The sequence below is a fragment of the Sinohyriopsis cumingii genome, unplaced genomic scaffold, assembly GCF_028554795.1.
Source record: "Sinohyriopsis cumingii isolate HCF-2022 unplaced genomic scaffold, ASM2855479v2 utg000036l, whole genome shotgun sequence".
Classification (NCBI taxonomy): domain Eukaryota; kingdom Metazoa; phylum Mollusca; class Bivalvia; order Unionida; family Unionidae; genus Sinohyriopsis; species Sinohyriopsis cumingii.
Genome location: NW_028315863.1, coordinates 401,923 through 428,441, shown reverse-complemented (window position 1 = coordinate 428,441; position 26,519 = coordinate 401,923). Strand labels below are relative to the sequence as shown.

At 34.8% G+C, this 26,519-nt stretch overlaps 1 long non-coding RNA gene across 1 annotated transcript; it reads right to left on the bottom strand.

The window, feature by feature from the left end:
* On the bottom strand, positions 1-24,939 carry LOC149775005 (uncharacterized). Its single transcript, XR_016416654.1, has 3 exons — positions 24,782-24,939; positions 24,410-24,580; positions 1-3,265 (listed from the first exon to the last, which is right to left on the bottom strand). It is a non-coding gene; the product is annotated as an uncharacterized LOC149775005 (long non-coding RNA).
* Positions 24,940-26,519: the final 1,580 nt, after the last annotated feature.

Below are 26,519 nucleotides of genomic sequence, written 5' to 3'. Positions count from 1 at the left end.
TGTTGATATTCCGGTTGTCTCGAATATGATAATGTGCCAGTGTCCTATAGTGTAGCTATGTATTACCAGTCTCTTGATGTATCCCACTAATATTATCCAAATATGTCCTTCTCTGAATTTACTATAATTCCAAATAAATGAGCACTGTGATTCCAGTGAAAAATAATTTGAATATATTCAAATCCAAAAATGAACACAACAATTCATATGATCATGCTTCAGATAGTATAGCAAGATTGAAGAATTTCTTTAGTAAACATGACTACAAAAAACGGACATAACAGTAGAACCAGGATGAACGTCACAGATGTTCCAATTGAGTGCATCACAGTACAAAGTCATATACAATTTGGTTTTTCTTTTATATTTTATGATATTCTCTTACTACAATTACAGAGTTTCAAAGGCCTCTGCAACATGTATTTTGATTGTAATTATTATATGGTGGCTCATGTGCCAATATATACTCATAAAAGAATAACACAGAAAAGTAACAAACAAATTTAGTCTATGGTTTTATTTTGGAAACAGATCATTACCTACTGAAATAATTGCATGACTCACTTAAAGTAAATCTAACAGCACTAGATAAATCAATCCCCCAAGAAGGTGATTTAGTCAAGTTGGAAAAGAAATCAACAGCTGATACAAAGTGACAAAACGTCAGTCTAATCTCATTGTTCCCCTTTGTAAATAAGAAAAAAAGATATGCCATTCATTACCATAACTCAATGTTATATTCAGCACTGGAAACCATCTTGGGATTGACAACTTCATTGACCACTGACTTCATGATCCATTGTATATTCCAGTTTTGACTAATTGCTTATAATTTAATGGACAATCAAATAAATGCTGATATCAGATGAAATATTAATACAATCATTTCATAAACTAACCTTCATTCAATTACGTGTCACGTCACTGAACTGTTAGCTACATCCAGTTCATAATGATTTTAAACTGGTATGATATTATTGGCCAATAAGTAGTAAACAGTAGTCTAGCAAATGTTGATCATGGGTGGCATGTTCAGTAAATTTGCAATGGAGAACACAATCTCAGTAGGAAATTATGCTGGAGTACCATGCATTAGAAATGGGTCACATTTAAATTCCAATTGTCAAAATACCAGGATATGCATCTATTCATAATCCTGGATAATGTTTCAAATGCAAAAGTCTTGGACTTTGTCTTTCAAGAGGACAGCTTATATAGAACATAGAATCGATTTTGTATTTTAATGATATTACCCTTTATGATTTCTTTCTTATCTAAGGACACCTAAATTTCCTAAACACAGTTAAACCAGGATCATGCTGATATGCTGTTAAACCCTGTAGCAGCTACTGCTGTCTAATTTTAACAAAAGTGCTGAATTTGATTTAATTCTTGTGACAAAGTAGTATGCCCCAACATAAAGTACTGTTTCATTCACTTCAAAGAGTCTACAAAAAGTATCAAATGGAAAAGAAACATATATATATATATATATATATATATATATATATATATATATATATATATATATATGCATGGGTTCGAGTCTCAGATTCAGCTAATGTGGGTATGTGAGAAAGCTTGCCAGTAGCTTCTCATGGGCCAGTGGTTCGTCCTCCACCATTAATACTGGCCGCCATGTATACCCTATTGTGTGCTGAAAAATGGTGTTAAACCCTACAACAACATAGTTTCTTTTCTGACGATTTCAAGTCAAGGTGGACTACAGACATGAAGTAATGATTAAAATAGGCATATAAAGCTAGAGATTGTACAGTGTCTCTTTGTAGTTCTAGTAATTATTTTCATACAGGCATAATTTCTACTGCAGCTATATTCCCAAGTGAATTTCGAAAACTGAAAACTTACTCCTGAGTGCATTCAGTTACAATTTCTAAGACTGGCTACACTTACTTAAATAAGTGTTCAAAAGATCAACTTATTCATCAGATGAGGTGAGGGGAAATTTTGTCATCAATGCTGTATGTCAGAGATTTATGTGGACCATGTGAGGACAGTGCCCAAACATTTTATCACAATTGTACCATATGCATGCTTGTCTGCTTTCATGACATGTGTCATTTTGATCTTCTTGAAATGATCAATTCTAGAAAACTTCACACTTGAATGGTTTCTCTCCAGTATGTATTACATGTCCTTCATTGAATCACCACTCTAAACATTATATCACAAACACTGCATATAAATGTTTTTTCTCCTTTATACATTTTCATATGTCTGGTAACACTAGTACTCTGGCTAAACATTATTTTACAAACTTCACATTTAAATGGTTTTTCTCCAGTAAGTATCTGAATGTGCCTGTTCAGGTTGTAACCTCGCTGAATATTTTATTGCAAATTTCACACTTGAATGCTTTTCTTTAGTATATAACCTCTTGTGAGCATTGATGCTAAAACTGTGGTTAAACAATTTATCATAAACTTCACACTGGAAGAATATTCTTTCTCCAGTATGTACACTCCAGTGCTCTTTCATCTTTGAACAATTGATGAAGATTTCATAGCAAACTTCACATTTGAATGGCTTTTCTCCAGTATGTAACCTCGTGCATTCTTTCAACTTTAAATGCCTACTAAACAATTCATTGCAAACTTCACAACTGAATGTTGTTTCTCCTGTATGTTTCTTCAAGTTCACCCAAAACTCATCACTTTCACTAAGCATGTTATCACTAACCTCACATTTGAATGGTTTTCCTCCACAATGTATTCTTGTGTACTTCTTCACTATGGCATTATCTCTAAACAGTTTATCATAAACTTCACAAATGAATGTTGTTTTCTCCAATATGTATCATCATGTGGGCATTCAAGTCTGAACTCCTACAAAACAGGTTAGTACATACTTCACACTTGAATGGTTTTCCTCTGCAGTGCATTCTCATGTGCTTCTTCACTATGGCATTATCTCGAAACAGTTTATCACAAACTTCACAAATGAATGTTGTTTTCTCCAATATGCATCATCACGTGGGCATTCAAGTCTGACCTCCTACAAAACGTGTTAGTACATACTTCACATTTTAATGGTTTCACTCCAGTATGTACCCTCATAAGGAAAATCACCGTGGACCTGTGGCTGAACGGTGTCACAAACTTCACACTTGAATGGCTTTTCATTTCCATCTAATCTCTCGTGCTCTTTCAAGCCATACATGATTTAATCAGAAACTTCAGACATCAATGTCTTTTCAGCTACGTATAACTGCATGTTCTCCTTCATGTCGAAACTCTTGGAGTACCTTTAATTGCGAATGTCACAATTGAGTGTTTGCTGTTTTTTGTTCGGTTTTTTGTTTTTTGTTGTTGTTGTTGTTGTTGATGTTGTTTGGTTTTTTTCCATCAGCAATAGTCTTTCTGATTAATGAATTCAGATTCGTTGCATCCTGGACTGTGGAGATTTCACCTGAAACGGAAGAGGTTTACACATGGTCATTATAAGACTAATGAGAGTAAAGAAAGCACTTAGTAAAGTTTTCCAATACATGAATGCCGACTCTGGCCAGAGAATTACACTCAATACATACCCAAGTCTAAATTTACTTGACAGAGTCAAAACGTACCTATGTATGAATACCAAAATGTGCCCAAGTCATAACGTACTCACCATAACGAACAACACGTTCATTGTGCGACTGATGTATTTGACCAACCATCTTAATAGAAATGTGGCTAGTACAGGTAATGGGCTTTTTCACTGAGGCACGACAAGCATTTGTCAGAAAGTCACGAGTATGGGTTGAGCATAGACGAAGTAAACCGGAATTGAAGGGGCTTACCTGACTAAAGCGCCACCTTATCACATCAGGGGGAAGTAACTGACCAATCTTCCAATTGTCACAGCAGGTATTTCGGTACCAATTGTTTCTCCATAGACTTCAATGCTAATGTTTTGTGAAATAAATATACTTTCTATCCGACCTCAGCATGCATGTCACACACTGTCATAGAGAAAAATGTTAGATTGACAATTTGACAGGGACAAAACCAGGCACCCAATTGCAATTAAGAGAGATAACTCTGCTGAAACTAGACAGGGGTAAGAGTTATCTAGGCACAGCTGAAGCATTTTCAGTTATGTGTACTACAATTATTTTTTTTTTAATCATAAAAATGCAACACATAATCTAGATATAAATTATCATAATTTCACATGTTGCCAGGAGGCTCATTTTTAAAAAAATAAAATAAAATCCTAACAGGAAGTACAACTCTTACATATTGCACCAATCACAGCTAATTTTGTAGTTTATTTCTGAACATACTGTTCCGTACACCTTAAGGACACACGATACTAATTGTACGGAAGAACTGGGAACCAGTGTAGAAATGGGTGAGTATTTACCGGTTTGGTGGTCCATAACTGTATAATACTTAAAATTAAAATTTTAGTAAAAATATCTTAAAATAGCTTATCCTAGATGTAATTTTTAATTAAAAAATAATATAGAAATATTTCTACTGATGCAATTTTAGTATTTGTACAGGCTTGACTCAGGGGTACTCAATACTGTTTCATGCACATGTAGATAAACAAAATGCCGCGGCTCATATTGTGTTCCCCACACATAAGCTTGCACCAAGGTTAGATGTGCATGGATAACTATAGGTCTCATCATCAGCACCCAGAAATTTTAAGTTATTAAATTTTGAATATGAAAGTGTTTACATATGTTTACTATTGGAGTTGAAAAAGTACCGTCAGTCCTTAAGCTCCGCCCATCTGGGTTTTTACAATTGGTACCGTTTATACCAGTAACCGACCGACGAAGAGAAATCCTTGGAGATCAGGGGGAAATGGGAAATGCCTTTTGGCGGGATTCACGCTAGCATTGAATTCGCTAAGTAAAAAGACCCTTATGGAGTATTACAATAGTAACTGGAACAGAAATTTCAGCATAAAATTTAAGGTTTGTTTTGTTAGTTGTTTGCTTTGTCTGTTTTAATAATTTTGTTGTAGCTTCATTTTAATTTCATATGGATTTCGAATGATTTTCTTTTCTTGGAGCACTTCAGTACAGAGCCTTTTTTCCCCTAATTTTATTACGCATATTACGTTGTCATGCCCCTGTTCAAATCCATAAATGTATACAAGGTATGCACTGTTTTTACTTGTTTTGTTAAGGTATTATGTATGCAATACTTGTACGTATATTTTTTTAGATTCTGATAATTTGATAATAATCCATTAAATAATACCCACCGCAAAGTGAAGTGTCCTTCAATGTTGTTTATCAATATGTGTTTACTACTATAAATATATTGATTCAGTTTTTTTTACCTCTTTGTGTTATGCGAAATAAACACGTTTTCTATTTGGTGCAATCAATGTCTGGATTTCAATTTGCCTTATTTCATAAGTCAGATCTAATTCACAATCACAAGTGATATTTCCAAATGTATTATCTTCTCTCTCTCTCTCTCTCTCTCTCTCTCTCTCTCTCTCTGGTTCGGTTCCCGGCCTAGTCATACCAAATACATATCGCTTGGCGCTCAGCAGTAACAGTTAGTGATAAGAACTGAAAACATGTTAAAGCTATATTACATTCCCAATTCACTATCTATCTATCTATCTATCTATCTGCCTGCCTGCCTGCCTGCCTACCTACCTACATATGTACCTGTATGTCTGCCCCCCTCCCCCCCCCCCACAACACACATCTGACTTGGCTTGTCCTTTCTTCTTCTTTTTCAGATTGATTTGATTAGCCAATTACTTCTCTCATATTAAGTTGCTAAGTTATCCAACATGACGTTATTTAAAGGGTTCTCAATATTAAAGGAAATTTCTAAGGCCAATATGTTATTACATTATTAAAGATACTACTTTTCAGTAAGTTGTAAATAGGCTAGTCTTGTTTTTAGACTGCTTTTCTTCGATCATTGTTGCAGAATAGATACCAGATAAAGGAATGATATGGAAAAATGGGAAGCAGCCTGAAAATGGGTGAACCTAAAACAGAGTATATATGGGTTCGGCTGAACATGATTGGTTAATAATGTAAGTTATGTTGTAGGAAAAAGAATCTTTTGAGCACTTATCCTAGTTGTAAGTGAACAAAATTAGAGACATTTTTTATTGGTGGAATTTTAGTCCTTTAACAGTCTTGAGTTTGTAACACTCATTACTAAAATTAGCTCCTGACTCTTTGGTGCTGAATTGAAAGTACATGTTTCAAACAGATCAGATGCAGGTCCAGAAAATGCCGCGGCTCATATCTTTTCCTCTACACAGATGCTGACATCCGGGTTTTATCTATACTGATAAATATAGGTTTGATCATGAGCAGTCAAACAAATTAAGTTATTTTATTTTTAATATCATGGGGTTTGCATAGGTTTACTCTGGGAAATGAATTAGTACTGTGAGTCCTAAACGGAGATATCAACATTATATGCGTCCTTTCGTTATTCGTGACAAATAGTTTTCAATAATTATCTTTTTACAAAACGGTTATATATGTCACAAATTAATCTTTAAAATTTGTGATCACATGTTTGACACGTGTCAAGTATGCCAACGCAGCGAAAAACAGAATGGTGTGAAACATAATCGGGCCAAATCTAAATTTCCGGAAAAATTCGGATAAAAAAGGAACGAAAACACACATATCCCAAGAAGAGAAAAAAAACGCCGCATGCCCTGTTTTAGTTATTTACTAGTGTATGTGAATGTGTTAAGTTTACGTTTTCTTTGTATTACTTCGATTGATCCTGATATTTTCAGGAGCGCGTTTGTTTTCTGTTTGAACGTTAGATCATTTTTTTTCTTCAAGTCTGCTAAATATTTTTTCTGTTGGTAAGCATGTGTGTTTTGTATTTGCCTGCCCTCTCTGACACATATTTTTTCCAGGGTTGGCATCCAACTCAATTGTTCTGCCTACATCAATAGTATAGCTAATAAATTGTATACTTCATTATCAACGGTTCCGATTTTGATCAGTGCGTTCTCTAATGTCAGAAGGGTCTCTTTAACGGTATCTGCTAAAACGTTAGCCTAATTATTCCTCTTTATGTACTGCTTTAAGATTTAAACATATTCAACAATTGACATGTATATCAAATATCAAGACAATTTCCAGTATTAAGAGACGGAAAGTGTCAGTCCCCTGCCCAAGAACATTGAATTGTTGGTCGCTAATATAATTGTACTATACCGCGTTAAGTTCAGAAATACCGCGGTCGAAAGTTTTCTTAATGTCTGTTCTAAAGAACTTCGAAATTCTAAGCAACTGTTGACGTCACTACATTCTCGACGTCATGTGCTGGTTGACATGGGACGTTGTCAGTGTTAGTCTAGCGCCGTTCTCGTATTTAACACGCGTTGTTTCAGACAGTGTTAAATTTCGATAAAATGGTAGATCTAAAGCTATTTAATGGACTTGGGGATAGCTACGGTGTATTATCGTAAGTACCGTTGCCACGTTTGCTTTGTTTTTAATGCCTTGCTTTGTTTGAAATATATCGTTAAACGATAAAAGTATAACTTAGATTGCGATATCGGTTTCAGTTACAGATTATTGTATACAATTTACTAAACGAGTATCCATGCTTAAGGATATCGTGAAATAGACCGACATTCCTTCAGTGAGTTCATATCCGAGTTGACATGACCATACCCATAATTTGTATGCGGCTAATATATAAATGTTTTGCAAAATAAAGGTCATGAATGGGAAATAAATACATCGATAGCGATTCAGATGGTTAGATGGGTATTTAACAAGGAAAATAGGTTTATAGGTACATACATTGTGAGTTGTAATCTATCTTATTGATTAAAATAAACTATTAATCAATTTCGGTCCAGTCCAACCATCTTATCATTTATTTATTTATTTATTTAGCTAGTTAATTACTTAGTTACTTAGTTTAGTTAGTTACTTATTCAGCCAGTTTATTTGTCCACGCATACTGCATGTCATCCAGGCATACTCACTGTCAAGTAGTCAGTTACAGTTATCAATCAGTCAGTCAGTCAGTCCCTGCACCCAGTACGAAAATCTGCAGGCCAGTCCATACATCCACTCAAATAATCACTTAGCATCTAGTTAGCAATTCAGTCAGTTATTTTAGTGGACTGTTTGGTACCTTAGTGACATTAGCAGTAATTATATTTCCTTCTTTGTGTTAGGCATATCTCTGCATAAATCATGGTATTTATTGTGTCAGCCTAAGCTAGTAAAATTACAACAGAGCAAATGTGTCGTTCTTCTCGTTTCTTAGAGACGTTCCATTATGGTTGTCTGTGATGCAAGTTCGTACCCAGCTGGAAAGAGAGTTTGCCGAAAAAGCAGAGAAATGGTGTAAGAACGTGTCTGATAAACTTTATATCCTGAGACAACACAACGTTGATGGTAATTTTCCTACATGTCTCCACGTTTGCTATTTTCTTCTTTAATAAGAGTTATTTCTTTGATGATATTCATAAAAATGGAGGTTGGGTGGGGTTGCCTTCATTGCATATGTTCTTTAATAACATACATGTATAATCATTTGACCATATTTACTCGCGGTAACGATTGAACCAGATTCCACCCCTTTTCCACGCTAAAAACCTTCTTGTGTGTATATACTGAAACACCAAGTACTTTATATTTAAAGTAAGAAATTAACATCTAGTTATCGATCCATCTATCCATCGGCTTCAAATACATCACGAAAGGAATAAGCATTGCTTGAATTAAACATGCCAACAAGTAAACAGTGTATCATTCCATCGTTCTCACTCTCATTTCGAAACACTAATTCAGTTTGCCTATCTTTCCGTCGTTACTTCCTCAATCCATTGACAATCTCGTCCCACAAAACGTAGCACCACAGTCTACTACAGTGAGATATATTAATTCGTAAGCTCTTTATTGGTTTGTAGGTATACTTCAGATAGAATCTGCACTCCGAATGGAAGTGGCATCGATGGAAGAAAGGACCCGTTTCGCTCGTGAATCATTATGTTCATATGAAGAGGCTGCCAATCTCCTTCTCGAGTGAATACAATTGTTAAGTAGAGCAGTGTACAATTGGTAGATTTTGAACGACCCAGCACCAGTTCAAACCAGATTAAACCCGTCATCGTCTGTTTCCAATGCGAGTGAGTTAAATATCATAGATTTACTCTCGCATGTAATGGGAAAGGTCAATGGTGTTCCAAATGAACACAACCCCAACCACTCCACCCGTACCCGCATGGAAATAGACGCCAGAGTATTTGAGACTGAGAATGAAATTCAATAGCCCATCACTATAACCATGTCCATGTTGGGAATCATACCAGACAACCTTAAGTAAAAGAAAAGAAATAAAAGTATGGTGGGTTGCATCGGAGGTGATCTCCATGCTTTAGATTCCTTATATTGAGAATAAAGTTGGTTTTACGAAAACTTGAAGAAGCCTGTCTATTTTCGTGATTACTTACATAATTACTACTTTCTCGCATGTAACGAATGTCGCGATTACGATTATAATGATGATGATATATTATTATTATTATTATTATTATTGTGGATATATAGTATGTTAGATAATCAGTTTCCATACAATATCACAATAATTTGTTATGTATCCTTTGAACTGTACATAATTTGAAAGTAAACATAAGGCTGTGAAGAAACGAACCATGGTCCACTTACTGTTTTAATCGCGAAAATTGTCGATTAGGGTGGTTTTATTTTGCTATAGTACCTGAAGTGTGCCAAGACATTTCAATATCTGCTCGGGGAGATTGGGTATTTGGTAAAAGCGATGTCTGTATCTTAGCCCTTAATTGGTATAGAGTAAAGATATTTGCCGCGACAATACGGTTTTATATCTTAATTTACAGTGAGAGAGAAGCTGATGAAAAAGTCATCTTGAGAAAATACGAAACGTCCTTCCAGGAGATGCTGAACCCATACAAACGTTTCTGTAATAGAGTTGAAAAAGGACAGAAGGTACATTAAATTTAGTCCGGAGTAATTAAATACTACTATATTCATTGAGTACAGACTGGAGCTCAACCGAAAACGTTAGTACAATATTAATACATATATTTATTCAATTCAATAAGAAGTTATGAAACAGTAAGTCTCGTCTTGATGAGTTCGCGTCGATCAATATGATAGTTTTTATGGTTCATAAAACTTAATACATCCATACAAAGGTCTGAATTGTTTTATTTCCTGATTAGAGTATTAAACAAATACAACATGACTGTATGTACCTAATTAACAACCTAGAAGTGTTATAAATAGGTTTATCACATAGTTGATATCATTTGCAAATAGCGCTTGTCCTTTATTATATTTGATATGTCAAGACCTAGCGTAACTTTGAATTGGTCCCAAAAAAGCTCATTAAATCATTCCTCTGTCTTCATATTATAGAATGTCCACCACCATGTTGATTTTCCTTGCCCAGCCACTTTTATTTTAATGTTATGTTAACAATATGGCGTCCGTTTTACCAATTGGTAGTCAAACGGTTATTGGAAAGAAAGGGTAACTAACATAGAAACGCACAGTGGTGGCTACATCTGTCGAAATATGACCTTTTTACCCCACATAGAAATTTTCAAATGCCAACCTAGGAAATGTTTAACCTTGCTGGATGTTCATAAAGTCAAAACGACATGTGTCGAGGCCCAAAACGTTAAATCACACTGTCCAAAACAAACATAAAACATTTAGGCAGATAAACACAAAACAGCCTATAATTATATGGACAGCCCCCGTTATATTGTAGGTGACACGCGGAATAATATTCAAATTATGAAACATTGTGTATCATTTACATCTGCTCGCCATAAATTCATAAGATTATCTTTGATTATATGATTCCTGTGACAGATGGTTTATCATTTGATGGCAAAACGTCACCTGATAAATTTTATGTCGCATGATCATTTTTCATGTCGTATTGTTTGTAAGTGAACTCATCACGTTAAATTGTTAACATCATGCAGTTTTGGTTAGTTTCCAAATGCCTTGCGGCTATTCTAATGTTGCAATTCATTCTTTGTCAATATTTGGAATTATTATCTGTATGTGTAGATTTTTAAAAAATTAGCCAGCTGTTGATGCTATCGTAATAAATTTGAAGTATTCGCATTTGGTTATAGTGTACCGTTTTAAGGAATTTTTATATTTTTGTGATGACTTGTCTGATTATTGGAATTTGATGCAATATAAATATTCCTTTGCCCGAAATAATTGGCCAATTACTAGGAACAAACGTCACAGAGTAAAGTGTTAGTGAGTTTCCATGATGCCATTGTTCAGTAGTAGTGAATTCAAGTCCATACCGAATAAGTGTCCATGGATTAATAAAGTACCTACTAAAATCTAGTCGCGTACATTGGTGGTGTGACTGCAGTGGCAGTATTTATAGTGGGAAACCGGTAAATTACACAATATAATCGATAAGAAGGGACTCGGCAGATGCCGTTTATGTGGCCATGGTGGCAAAGGCCAAACAGTTATACCTACGACAGTGCCTGGAAACTACAGTTTGACTGGCCTAAGGTAGCGTCGTTTAAACTAGTTCCCTGTGTTCAGGGACAGTTGCATAATTTCTACGACGAGAACTGCTGGCGGTACGGAAACATAACGAAGAGAAACCATATATTTGTCAGGTTGTGAGATCTGTGGTCTTGCAATGATTAGAGTAAAATGTATGTATAGAAGGGACACGTCGGACTTTCTACTTTACAACTGAAGTTGTGTGGAAGCCTTTGGATATTTGGGGTAAACTTATGACTTCTAGCGGGAATCGCACCAGGGTTTGAAACCGATCGGTCAAGTAAGGACCCCTGTTAATGTTTTATTTCCCTCATTTCTAGGTCTACAAACGATCAATGGTCAGATTAGAAAAGTTGGTTTTGGAAGAGAACGCGTCTTGGTTTAGCAAGAGGAAAGTAAAGAAAGCCAGGAAGGTGGCGAAGAGGAACTCTGATGGATACATTAAACTTTTAAAGGAGGAGACAAATCAAGCGGTTAACATTGCCTCAGTAAGCCGATATTTATTACTAACAAATGGCTGTGTAATATTCTTCAGATATAACACTTTTCCATTCACCTCGGATCATTTCTGTCTTTGGAAATACCAATGAACATGAGAATTCTTTGTTCCATACTTGTAATTATCAGAGTATATGATAAGATGTATTTAATGTCGGAATGATTTAAAACAACAATCAATTTACCGACATTACGTAAAACAAATCAGGCATTACAACAAGCGTGATTAGCAAGACATCAAAACGCATCATAACATGAATACAAATTGGACAAAATACACACGGCATGAATTGAAACATAAGCAGGCAAAGCATTTAAAATTCAGTGACTAAAGGTGAATTTAGCAGCTGTATAAATTTGTTTTTGTTTTTAAAAGAAACACAATTTACGATTAAATATATAGAATAATTAGTCCCTATTTAACGTGATGCAGCTTACGCCACACTTGAAAGGAAAAGGGGTAACAGTAAGGCACTTAAGTAGTAAATACGACAAGGAGAGATAAAGGAATAACGCTAACACAAACATTAGCTGTCATCATAGCATAAGATGGAATATCATTTAAGGCTATTACATTGGCAGCCTTTACCATTACAGGATCGAATTAAATCTCTACATAAATCCAATTTCGCTTTTTGTCTGAAGTTATTTGGTATCCCATTACAACGAGCGACAGCTGTTTATACCAATACTATATCTTCCAGCTCTCTTTGGAATATGAAGGAGTCGCCACTGAGATTGCTGACAAAAAGGTCAAATCGTTCGTGGACTGTTGGTCTACCTGTATGTTACAACATGCAGAAAATTCCACTGATGATAGAAGGTAAAGCATATATACACATGTACGTACATCAATCCCGACTTTACAACGTTGTATAAATTGCTGTATTCTTCTGTCTACACGTCTGTTAATCCAACTATTCATTTATCTGTGAATTATCTGCATTAGGTCACGAAACGTATTATTTCTTCACCTCTGCCTCCAATTATACTCTCTCTCTCTCTCTCTGAAATGCACATACCCGAATGTCATATAAAAGATTGATAGGAAAGAGGTGAAACGGTAGAACAGAACAAATTCATATATTTTAGTATAGGGAGGACCACATATATGAAGTAGGATTGTTCGGTCAAATCCAGAAACATAACACTTTTAATTTTCAAAATATATGTCCAGTTTCAGCTAGACCAAGACAGAACAATCAGTAAAGAGAAGTCCTGGACAAATATCCTGCTCTTTATAACAGGCATATATTTCTGGATTTGGAAGCCTTAAAACTAATTGTATGCCATGAATATAGAGTGATAATTCATGTCCTATAAGACGAGACTTCAACATACACATATACTCATACACATGTCAATATGATGTTCATTATTTTCATGTCTTTTTCAGGAACGTGAATAATACAGGACAATACCTGCTCAGCAAAGTTGATTGTGAAAAGCTGGTCAAGCTTCTATCAGAATTCAACAAGGAAAGCCTCCATATACCAACATACCAGGTAAATGCCACTTAGGAAACACTCATCTTCTCTACGACCGCTCAACCTTCTTGGTGTCAGAGGAACGTTTGCTAGCGATGCTGAGAACAAAGTCAATGAGATCAATGTCTCATTCATGTGTACTCTTCTTATACAAAAGGTTTATAAGAACACGTGACATTCGTATGCGTTTTAGAAACACGTGTTCTAAATTTAATCGTGAATTGTTTTGCGATTGTCATATTTATTGCGTGTATCGTGTTCAAATGTTCAAGCCATGTCTTTCTGAAATATATGGTACCGTAGGATGGACTCTTTCGCTGAAATGACTGTTGAGTCGACAGGAAATCGCGGAAAATGGATTGATGATTATTTACTATTGCACATACTGGGGATCGACCCCAGGACGGACAGCTGAGAAACGAGCGCATTACAGTTGCACTATCTTAGCACTATCTGTTATACATGAACATGGATTCCAGTGCCAATCGGGCTTCATGTCATCTTCGCTAGCCAAAGTTCCAATACGATAATCCAATCTACACCTTGGTGGATCGAACATATATTTTAGTGCTTTCTCCTAGATACATCTATTGGATTTCCTACTTTAGTATTTAATGCCAGCTAACCAATAGCGTGTAATAACGGTGCATTGTAATCGGCCGAAAATGATGGAGACAATTACCTTAAAAAGAATACTTTGCTAAGTTTAACATAGAAAGTATCTCTACGTGCCACAGAGAAGCCATTGCAGGTTTATGTGCGTAAATATATTTGTACAAACACGGAACGACAGTGGAAAATTCCTTTTTTATAAGCTTTTTATATATATTTAAAAATAGTCCATTTAAGTTGTGTGCTCCCTTGTCTCAATCACGCAGCAACAGTGTTCAAATGTAAACAACTTTATTTGGATTCGATGCAGCGGCAAGCCATTGCATCCAATGAAATTCAAAGACCCGACGCACATAAAAATTTGCTCGAAACACCAAGATGTATATAGGGTATCATATCGGAACTTTGGCTAGCGAAGATATTGTCACATATATAGTGGATAATGTGTCAAGTGTTTAGGTCTTGTTGTCAAGCGTATAGTTCGAGGTATGTATGTAGATTTCGTGGATATCTGTATAAATATCGAATATGTCTGTGTGTGTGTATGTCTCTGTGTGTGTGTGTTGATTTGATTGTATTATTATTTTGATCTCTATGTCGCTTGAACCTTTAGTCACTATAATCTGTCATAAATAATCTTCAAGATCTTTGATTATTTCTAGGAATTCCAAGGAGTTATCGATGTTGAGGAGCTACTTGGCTATCGGCCTGTGGTAGAAACTATCATTTCAGGTCAGTTTGGAGTTATGCAATATGAGTATGTTTGTATGTATGTATAGAGGGTTTAACGAAGCATTCTCTCAATCGGGATAATATAGAAATACGTAAAGTTTAGATATTTTATGCGCACATTTTATGTTTCACACTGGGTTAGCAGTTTTATGCTGACAGGCTATTTTGAAACATAACTACTGTCCCTTGCACCATTTAGTTTCGGGAAATACAGAATATTGCAGATGCATCATCCCGTGTATCATAAGAGGCGACTAATTGAGGCAGCCTTTTCGCCCTTGTTATAATGCATCAGCTGTGCTTGCTTTGACCTCTTCAAAGAGCGGGAATTATTCAAATATTTTGTATGCTTTAAATTAGACGTTGTTTTTCCAGGTGGAATACCTTTTTCCTTGTCCTTATCTTTGTGATTTCATAGTTAAACTTCATATTTTTCATGTCTTTGTCACATTACAACCAGTGAATGCATTCTTTTCCACGTGCATTTGTCCATTATTACACCAGCACTTAATCCATGCATTGAGATCAAGACGTTGCTACGAAAATGAGAACTCTATACTGTCACACAAACAAGACAAATGGCCATAAGTGAACAACTATAAGTATAGTATCCAACCCCGAAGACGGAGCTAACGTTGCATAACTGAATGAATGTACATTTAGGAAGCTTGTTTTGTAGGCTACCAACACCAGTCAGATACAAGCATATGCATTTACTCAATGAACAGTTGTATTATTTGTGCAGAGATATTCTTCTCATAATCAGTAATGACCATGCTTGCTATTAATGCAATCGAATTTGTTATGCTTTTTATGAAAAAATTTGAATAGCGGATTAGCGAGGTTGAATAGTCCTGTAATAGCTGGACATTTTGAAACCACGAAAAGTTATGAAGTTGGGATTCTAAGTAGCTTTACGGTGTTCTTATTCTCGCTATTTGTAGTCGATTATTTTCCTGAGTTGGGACAAGTGTTCTTTCGCTGTATGTACTCGATCATTCCTGAGTTGGGATAAATGCTCTTGATCTCGTCAGTATGACATTTTACTTCCATTGTTCGGCGGACCAATATCAGTTCTTTGCAGATTATATAGAAATTAGGAAATATTAACCAAAATGTTTTTGAAACAAATACATTTTGTGATTGATTATCCAAAAAAATCCTAGGAACTTCATCCAACTGATACAAATTTATTTTGTTTATTGGACCAATAAACAAAGTAAGATTGTATCAGTTGGAGGAAGTTCCTAAGTTTGTGTTGGATAATCAGTGGTGGTATTGTGGGACATAACAGTAGCAAATATTCATTGCGAATAAATATAAAAAAAAAAAAAAACTACAACTAAAGCGAGAGATAATTACGATATATAAAATGGTTAATGTTTGGTGCGGGATGGTGGTTGGGGGTGGGGCAGAGTAATTGCTTTTGCCCCGATGTCCTTCTCAGATTCGAATAAAATATAATTAAACGAACTAACGACTCCAAAATATGATATTGTTTTTACAATGTATGTTACTTTCAGCAGATGATTATGGAGGAGAAAAGAATGAGGTAAAGGATGACAGTTTCCTTACCCCAGCAGATAGTTACGATAGACTTCTGCTCTTATGCTAAGTTAAGCATCTAAAATGTATCCTTAACCATGAACTGTTTAAGCAAATTAGGAATTAAAACATAATTGATAAATTTAAAAGACGTGATGTGGCTGTTATGATAAATGCTTTCCAAAATTTACCATTTTACATATCGTAATTATCTCTTGTTTAAATTGTAGTTAGTTTTGTATTCACAATGAATATCAGCTACTATTATCAGCCGCATAATCTTTCAGCAGATGAAAATGATGAAGAAGAAAAGGAAATCGAAGAGAACAATACCATTACCCAAACCTACACAAATGTTATGTGTTTAAATAAATTATGAACGAGACCATGATTACTAAATTCATAAGACTTGATATTTGTTCTTACGATAATAGGCTTATAAAATACACATTTACATTTGCTGGTGTTGTAACTGTTGTTATTTTGGTAATGCACATTTTCCATTTTTATTTTCCAAAAATATCTTTCAGGAAACAAAAGAGATGAGGAACAGGAGGAACTGAATGGGAACAAACTATTGACACCGGCCGATAGTTACGATAAACTATACAACCCATTTTGTTCTAATGGTAAGTTCCATGCTTAAAACATAATGCAAAAGGATGACGTGTTGAAATAAAATCTGCAGGGGAACATGTTATGTATTCACAATGAGTATTAGCTACTATTATCTGCCGCAATATCTTTCGGCAGATGAAAATGATGAAGAAGAAAAGGAAATCAAAGAGAACAATACTATTAGCCAAGCCTACACAAACGTTATGTGTTTAAATAAATTATGAACGAGACCATGATTCCTAAATTCATAAGACTTGATATTTGTTCTTACGATAATAGGCTTATAAAATACACATTTACATTTGCTGGTGTTGTAACTGTTGTTATTTTGGTAATGTACATTTACCATTTTTGTTTTCCAAAATATCTTTCAGGAAACGAAAAAGATGAGGAACAGGAGGAACTGAATGGGAACAAACTATTGACACCGGCCGATAGTTACGATAAACTATACAACCCATTTTGTTCTAATGGTAAGTTCCATGCTTAAAACATAATGCATAAGCATGACGTGTTCAAACAAAATCTGCAGGTTAACATGTTTTGTATTCACAATGAATATTAGCTACTATTATCTGCCGCAATATCTTTCGGCAGAAGAAAATTATGTAGAAGAACATGAAATCGAAGAGAACAATGTCGCTACCCAAGCCTACACAAACGTTATGTGTTTAAATAAATTATGAACGAGACGATGATTCCTAAATTCATAAGACTTGATATTTGTTCTTACGATAATATGCTTATAAAATACACATTTACATTTGCTGGTGTTGTAACTGTTGTTATTTTGGTAATGTACATTTACCATTTTTATTTTCCAAAATATCTTTCAGGAAACGAAAAAGATGAGGAACAGGAGGAACTGAATGGGAACAAGCCATTGTCACCGGCCGATAGTTACGATAAACTATACAACCCATTTTATTTCAATGGTAAGTTCCATGCTTAAAACATTATGCATAAGCATGACGCGTTGAAATAAAATCTGAAGTAGAACATGTTTTATAAATGCATGTGACTTGATGATGACGTGAAGTTAAACCCCCGTAAGAAAAGTCAACCCTTGTCCAAAATGGAATTATCTACGATTGTTGTAACTGTTTCCGTTTAAGAAAACTAGACTTTCAGAAATTGTATCAGCTTCTGCACTCTTTCTTGGGAACACATATTGATGAAACAATTTGAGACGTAAATAGAAATGTACAATATAACTAGTACAAAGCGTGCGTCACCTATATTTTATTCCAGAAGATGAAAACAATGAAGAAAATAAAGAAGTGGATAATCCTTGTACCCCAATTCACAGCTGTGGTAGGTTGAACTCGTTCTTTTGCAATTGTAAGAACCAGTACCTTTAGCTACAAATAGTATAAATACACTCTATATGTTGATATTCGTAAGAAAAATAATACACACATCGAGCACCTAAAAATACACTAAATTACTGTCTCATTCAAACTAGAGTAATATAATCAAGTCGTTCAATCTTAAGTAATAAATTCCAGACTGCGTTATTATCTTTAATTGCTTGATTGATGAATGGAATCTGGTTAGAATCCATTACTGTTATTTTCTCGTTTAATAAATGGTAAAGAAAGAAAGCGTTTCCATTGTACTTGTACAAGGGTTGGGGGGGGGGGGGAGAGGGTTATAATTAATCAATCACACCTCCGTCTATTGATCCTTACAAGGGGTGAGGTAGTAATCAATAGTTGATCCGGACATATATGGCTACGTCTATTTATTAGCATCTCGTTTGTCATTCAACTGACGCCGATTTTAAGTAACTCTTCCATCTAGCCAGTTACAGCATTGGTTAGCGGGACATTGTTCATTGCTATGTGTTTATAGGGCGGAGTCAACGATTAATAAATTAAATATGGTCTGTAATGTATTACAAACGTACATCGAACTTACTCCTCGAGCACAGGATCATATTATGAGACTTGGAGATTTTATTCCTTGAACACGGGATTGTGTTTTATATGGACAGAAGAAGTAATAATAACGACGCATAAACACGTTCAAGTTTATTTATTTATGCTTAGGTTATTTCTCTCTATTGAAAACATCCAAAGCAAAACAATAATGAATAACACCTGCTATAGATACGTACAATGTACTTTTACAATCTGTTACCTTTCTTTCATTGAATCAAGCATTTATTTTAGGTGAGAGAAGACTGAATCGATGCGTAAAGGCTGTGGCTATTAATGAGCATAAAAAGATGGAATTTCTGGAAATGAATATCAAAAAAGGTAAAGATATTATCAGTTTCCTATTTCCATTTAAGATCGGTTATAGTAGACTATACAGTACTTCCCGTAAGGGTCAGTTATCTAAAGTATCCTTAACTGTCGTTTATATTATGCTATCGAAATTATTATCATCGCACATTCTGCAGCAACACCTATATCGAATTTGAAATCATAACACTTTAGCTAGCAGAAGCGTTAAAAATGTCGCCGAAACTATATTCTCTGACAGACAATCTTTTCGTCAATGGTTAGCAGCAATGTTGTACCTTTTTGGAATATGTTGATGTCAGTATTTTGGTGGGTTTACTATTTGTTTATGAAAATTGATAAAGTTGTTAAAGAAATTAATATCTTTGTTTCTATCTATCTATCTATCTCTAGGTGATTTGTTGGAACAACTGACACCTCCTAACTCCATGGGAATGGTATATGGAACGAGGAGATCACGGATAACAAGGAAGAAAGTGGGCGGATTTATTCCGTCCAGTTGCATTTTAGCTGGTTAACAAAGAATTTATTAATGTACAGATTGGTGGAGAAGAGGGCATTATGACTGATTGTTAAATCACGATTTCACCTTCCCTCCTTTAGCCATCAATCGTTTGTTTTGGTTTTTTGTTGTGAATTTTTGGTTAGATTTAGTCATGTTTTAATTGTTTGTTTAGCGAAATATGAACATATTTGAAAACAAATATTATCCCCATCTTACTCCCTTCCCCACTCTCTGTATTTCTCTCTTTTGCATTTCTCATTCACTGATAATCGAATGTAAATGCTTATAATTTTCAGTTTCTTTGCTCACTATCGTCCATTCATCAATTGTTTTTTGTTCTTACGTGGATATTTGAATCAGATTATATTATGTATTAATGTATAATCATCTACATATGAACACATTTAAAAAACCATCAGACATCTCTCTCTCTCAATCTGTATATGTATCTGTCTCTATCTCCCTCCCTCTCTCTCTCTCTGTATCTCATATATATATATATATATATATATATATATATATACATATCACTCTCTCTCTCTCTCTCTGTATATGTATCTCTGTCTCTATCTCCCTCTCTCTTTCTCTATATGTGTCTCACCTCTCTTTCTGTATCTCTCTCTCTCTCTCTCACTCTTGCACACAATGTATATTTACTTATATCTCTCTCTCTTTCTCTAACGACCAATCAAAATTAAATTTATATATTCTTCAATTGTACACTATTGTCATATACATAAAACCGTGAAATAAATAAATATAATTGGACCTGAAATGTTTCTCTTCTGATGACATTTCCTGACCGCATACTGCGTTATTTAAGAAAAACAGCGATCAGGCAATATGTCCATCCTTTTGTCCGTTGTTCCTGTATCATTCATTCTGTGACTTGAATCTTTCAAGTCATATTACACTTTTAGTATACTGAAACAGGTATTGCGATTGGAAGTAATATAAATCTTCGGCAAATACAATGAACCCTAGCATAATTATTATGAATATAATGTTACAAATCTATGTCCTTAAACTAAGAAACAGAAATGAGCCAAAACCAACAAGTTTTGTAAAATTCAACAAATAAGTTATTTCCCTAAAATACAACGTAAATATTCAAAAATAACTTACTGTGTTGTTAATTAAATCCCCAATAGCCCTAAAAGTTGTATCACAAGTCCAAATGTATAAAATTTAAATTGAAATTTAGTGGTATTCCAAATCAGTTCAAATACTTAATGTGTTGATATTCTGGTTGTCTCGAATATGATAATGTGCCAGTGTCCTATAGTGTAGCTATGTATTACCAGTCTCTTGATGTATCCCACTAATATTATCCAAATATGTCCTTCTCTGAATTTACTATAATTCCAAATAAATGAGCACTGTGATTCCAGTGAAAAATAATTTGAATATATTCAAATCCAAAAATGAACACAACAATTCATATGATCATGCTTCAGATAGTATAGCAAGATTGAAGAATTTCTTTAGTAAACATGACTACAAAAAACGGACATAACAGTAGAACCAGGATGAACATCACAGATGTTCCAATTGAGTGCATCACAGTACAAAGTCATATAAAATTTGGTTTTTCTTTTATATTTTATGATATTCTCTTACTACAATTACAGAGTTTCAAAGGCCTCTGCAACATGTATTTTGATTGTAATTATTATATGGTGGCTCATGTGCCAATATATACTCATAAAAGAATAACACAGAAAAGTAACAAACAAATTTAGTCTATGGTTTTATTTTGGAAACAGATCATTACCTACTGAAATAATTGCATGACTCACTTAAAGTAAATCTAACAGCACTAGATAAATTAATCCCCCAAGAAGGTGATTTAGTCAAGTTGGAAAAGAAATCAACAGCTGATGCAAAGTGACAAAACGTCAGTCTAATCTCATTGTTCCCCTTTGTAAATAAGAAAAAAAGATATGCCATTCATTACCATAACTCAATGTTATATTCAGCACTGGAAACCATCTTGGGATTGACAACTTCATTGACCACTGACTTCATGATCCATTGTATATTCCAGTTTTGACTAATTGCTTATAATTTAATGGACAATCAAATAAATGCTGATATCAGATGAAATATTAATACAATCATTTCATAAACTAACCTTCATTCAATTACGTGTCACGTCACTGAACTGTTAGCTACATCCAGTTCATAATGATTTTAAACTGGTATGATATTATTGGCCAATAAGTAGTAAACAGTAGTCTAGCAAATGTTGATCATGGGTGGCATGTTCAGTAAATTTGCAATGGAGAACACAATCTCAGTAGGAAATTATGCTGGAGTACCATGCATTAGAAATGGGTCACATTTAAATTCCAATTGTCAAAATACCAGGATATGCATCTATTCATAATCCTGGATAATGTTTCAAATGCAAAAGTCTTGGACTTTGTCTTTCAAGAGGACAGCTTATATAGAACATAGAATCGATTTTGTATTTTAATGATATTACCCTTTATGATTTCTTTCTTATCTAAGGACACCTAAATTTCCTAAACACAGTTAAACCAGGATCATGCTGATATGCTGTTAAACCTTGTAGCAGCTACTGCTGTCTAATTTTAACAAAAGTGCTGAATTTGATTTAATTCTTGTGACAAAGTAGTATGCCCCAACATAAAGTACTGTTTCATTCACTTCAAAGAGTCTACAAAAAGTATAAAATGGACAAGAAACGTATATATATATATATATATATATATATATATGCATGGGTTTGAGTCTTGGATTCAGCTAATGTGGGTATATGAGAAAGCTTGCCAGTAGCTTCTTGTGGGTCAGTGGTTCTTCCTCCACCATTAATACCGGCCGCCATGTATAGCCTATTGTGTGCTGAAAAATGGTCTTAAATCCTGCAACAACATAGTTTCTTTTCTGATGATTTGAAGTCAAGGTGGACTACAGACATGAAGTAATGATTAAAATAGGCATATAAAGCTAGAGATTGTACAGTGTCTTTTTGTAGTTCTAGTAATTATTTTCATGCCGGCATAATTTCTACTGAAGCAATATTCCCAAGTGAATTTCGAAAACTGAAAACTTACTCCTGGGTGCATTCAGTTACAATTTCTAAGACTGGCTACACTTACTTAAATAAGTGTTCAAAAGATCAATTTATTCATCGGATGAGGTGAGGGGAAACTTTTGTCATCAATTCTGTATGTCAGAGTTTTATCTGGACCATGTGAGGACACTGCCCAAACATTTTATCACAATTGTATCATATGTATGCTTGTCTGCTTTCATGACATGTGTCATTTTGATCTTCTTGAAATGATCAATTCTAAAAAACTTCACACTTGAATGGTTTCTCTCCAGCATGTATTACATGTCCTTCATTGAATCACCACTCTAAACATTATATCACAAACATTGCATATAAATGTTTTTACTCCTTTATACATTTTCATATGTCTGGTAACACTAGTACTCTGGCTAAACATTATTTTACAAACTTCAAATTTAAATGGTTTTTCTCCAGTAAGTATCTGAATGTGCCTGTTCAGGTTGTAACCTCGCTGAATATTTTATTGCAAATTTCACACTTGAATGCTTTTCTTTAGTATATAACCTCTTATGAGCATTGATGCTAAAATGGTGGTTAAACAGTTTGTCACAAACTTCACACTGGAAGAATATTTTGTCTCCAGTATGTACACTCCAGTGCTCTTTCATCTTTGAACAATTGATGCAGATTTCATAGCAAACTTCACATTTGAATGGCTTTTCTCCAGTATGTAACCTCATGCGTTCTTTCAACTTTAAATGCCTACTAAACAATTCATTGCAAACTTCACAACTGAATGTTTTTTCTCCTGTATGTATCTTCAAGTTCACCCAAAACTCATCACTTTCACTAAGCATATTATCACTAACCTCACATTTGAATGGTTTTCCTCCACACTGTATTCTTGTGTACTTCTTCACTATGGCATTATCTCTAAACAGTTTATCACAAACTTCACAAATGGATGTTGTTTTCTCCAATATACATCATCATGTGGGCATTTAGTCTGAACTCCTACAAAACAGGTTAGTACATACTTCACATTTGAATGGTTTTCCTCTGCAGTGTGTTCTCATGTGCTTCTTCACTATGGCATTATCTCGAAACAGTTTATCACAAACTTCACAAATGAATGTTGTTTTCTCCAATATGTATCATCATGTGGGCATTCAAGTCTGAACTCCTACAAAACAGGTTAGGACATACTTCACACTTGAATGGTTTTCCTCCACATTGTATTCTTGTGTGCTTCTTCACTATGGCATTATCTCTAAACAGTTTATCACAAACTTCACAAATGAATGTTGTTTTCTCCAATATTCATCATCACGTGGGCATTCAAGTCTGACCTCCTTCAAAACATGTTAGTACATACTTCACATTTGAATGGTTTCACTCCAGTATGTACCCTCATAAGGAAAATCACCGTGGACCTGTGGCTGAACGGTGTCACAAACTTCACACTTGAATGGCTTTTCATTTCCATCTAATCTCTCGTGCTCTTTCAAGCCATACATGATTTAATCAGAAACTTCAGACATCAATGTCTTTTCAGCTACGTATAACTGCATGTTCTCTTTCATGTCGAAACTCTTGGAGTACCTTTAATTACGAATGTCACAATTGAGTATTTGCTGTTTGTTGTTCGGTTTTTTGTTTGTTGTTTGGTTTTTGTTGTTGTTGTTGTTGATGTTGTTTGGTTTCTTCCATCAGCAATAGTCTTTCTGATTAATGAATTCAGATTCGTTGCATCCTGGACTGTGGAGATTTGACCTGAAACCGAAGAGATTTACACATGGTCATTATATGACTAATGAGAGTAAAGAAAGCACTTAGTAAAGTTTTCCAATACATGAATGCCGACTCTGGCCAGAGAATTACACTCAATACATACCCAAGTCTAAATTAACTTGACAGAGTCAAAACGTACGTATGTATGAATACCAAAATGTGCCCAAGTCATAACGTACTCACCATAACGAACACCACGTTCATTGTGCGACTGATGCATTTGACCAACCATCTTAATAGAAATGTGGCTAGTACAGGTAATGGGCTTTTTCACTGAGGCACGACAAGCATTTTTCAGACAGTCACGAGTATGGGTTCAGCATAGACGAAGTAAACCGGAATTGAAGGGGTTTACCTGACTAAAGCGCCACCTTATCACATCAGGGGGAAGTAACTGACCAATGTTCCAATGGTCACAGCAGGTATTTCGGTACCAATTGTTTCTCCACAGACTTCAATGCTAATGTTTTGTGAAATAAATATATTTTCTATCCGACCTCAGCATGCATGTCACACACTGTCATAGAGAAAAATGTTAGATTGACAATTTGACAGGGACAAAACCAGGCACCCAATTGCAATTAAGAGAGATAACTCTGCTGAAACTAGACAGGGGTAAGAGTTATCTAGTCACAGCTGAAGCATTTTCAATGATGTGTACTACAAATATTTTTTTAAAATCATAAAAATACAACACATAATCTAGATATAAATTGTCATAATTTCACATGTTGCCAGGAGGCTCATTTTTAAAAAATAAAATAAAATCCTAACAGGAAGTACAACTCTTACATATTGCCCCAATCACAGCTAATTTTGTAGTTTATTTCTGAACACACTGTTCCGTACACCTAAAGGACACACGGTACTAATTGTACGGAAGAACTATAGAAATGGGTGAAGAAATAATAGAGTATTTACGGGTTTGGTGGTCCATAACTGTTTAATAATGGTATAACGGTACCAATTGCGCAAGTCCAGGTGGGCGGAGCTTAAGGTGTATGGAAAATTGTATTCAGAATTAAAGAACAACACTAGCTGTAATTGGTGCATTATGTAAGAGTTGTACTTTCTGTTTGGCTTTAAAAAAAAGTTGAGCCTCTTGGCAACATGTGAGTTTGTGTTAATTTCTATCTAGGTCATATTTTGTATCTTTTATGATTTTTTTTAAAATATGGTACACATGGCTGAAAATGTGCCTGTTGTGACTAGATAACTCTTACCCCTGTCTAGTTCCAGTAGAGTTATCTCTCTTAAATGCAATGGAGTAACTGGTTATATCATTGTCAAATTGACAATCTAGCAGTGTTCTATATGACAGTGTGTGACATGCATGCCCAAGTTGGACAGAAAGTATATTTATTTCACAAAACATTAACATTGAGGTATATGGAAAAACAATTGGTACCGTGATGCCATAAAGAAAATTAAAATTTTAGTAAAAATATCTTAAAATAGCTTATCCTAGATGTAATTTTTTTTTAAAAAAAGATAGAAATATTTCTACTGATGCAATTTTACTATTTGTACAGGCTTGACTCAGGAGTACTCAATACTGTTTCGTGCACATGTAGACAAACAAAATGCCGTGGCTCATATTGTGTTCCCCACACATAAGCTTGCACCAAGGTTAGATGTGCATGGATAATTATAGGTCTCATCATCAGCACCCAGAAATTTTAAGTTATTGAATTTTGAATATGATAGTGTTTACATATGTTTACTATTGGAGTTGAAAAAGTACCGCCAGTCCTTAAGCTCCGCCCATCTGGGTTTGTACAATTGGTATCGTTTATACCAGTAACCGACCGACGAACAGAAATCCTTGGAGATCAGGGGGGAAAATGCCTTTTGGCGGGATTCACGCTAGCATTGAATTCGCTATGTAAAAAGACCCCTATGGAGTATTACAATAGTAACT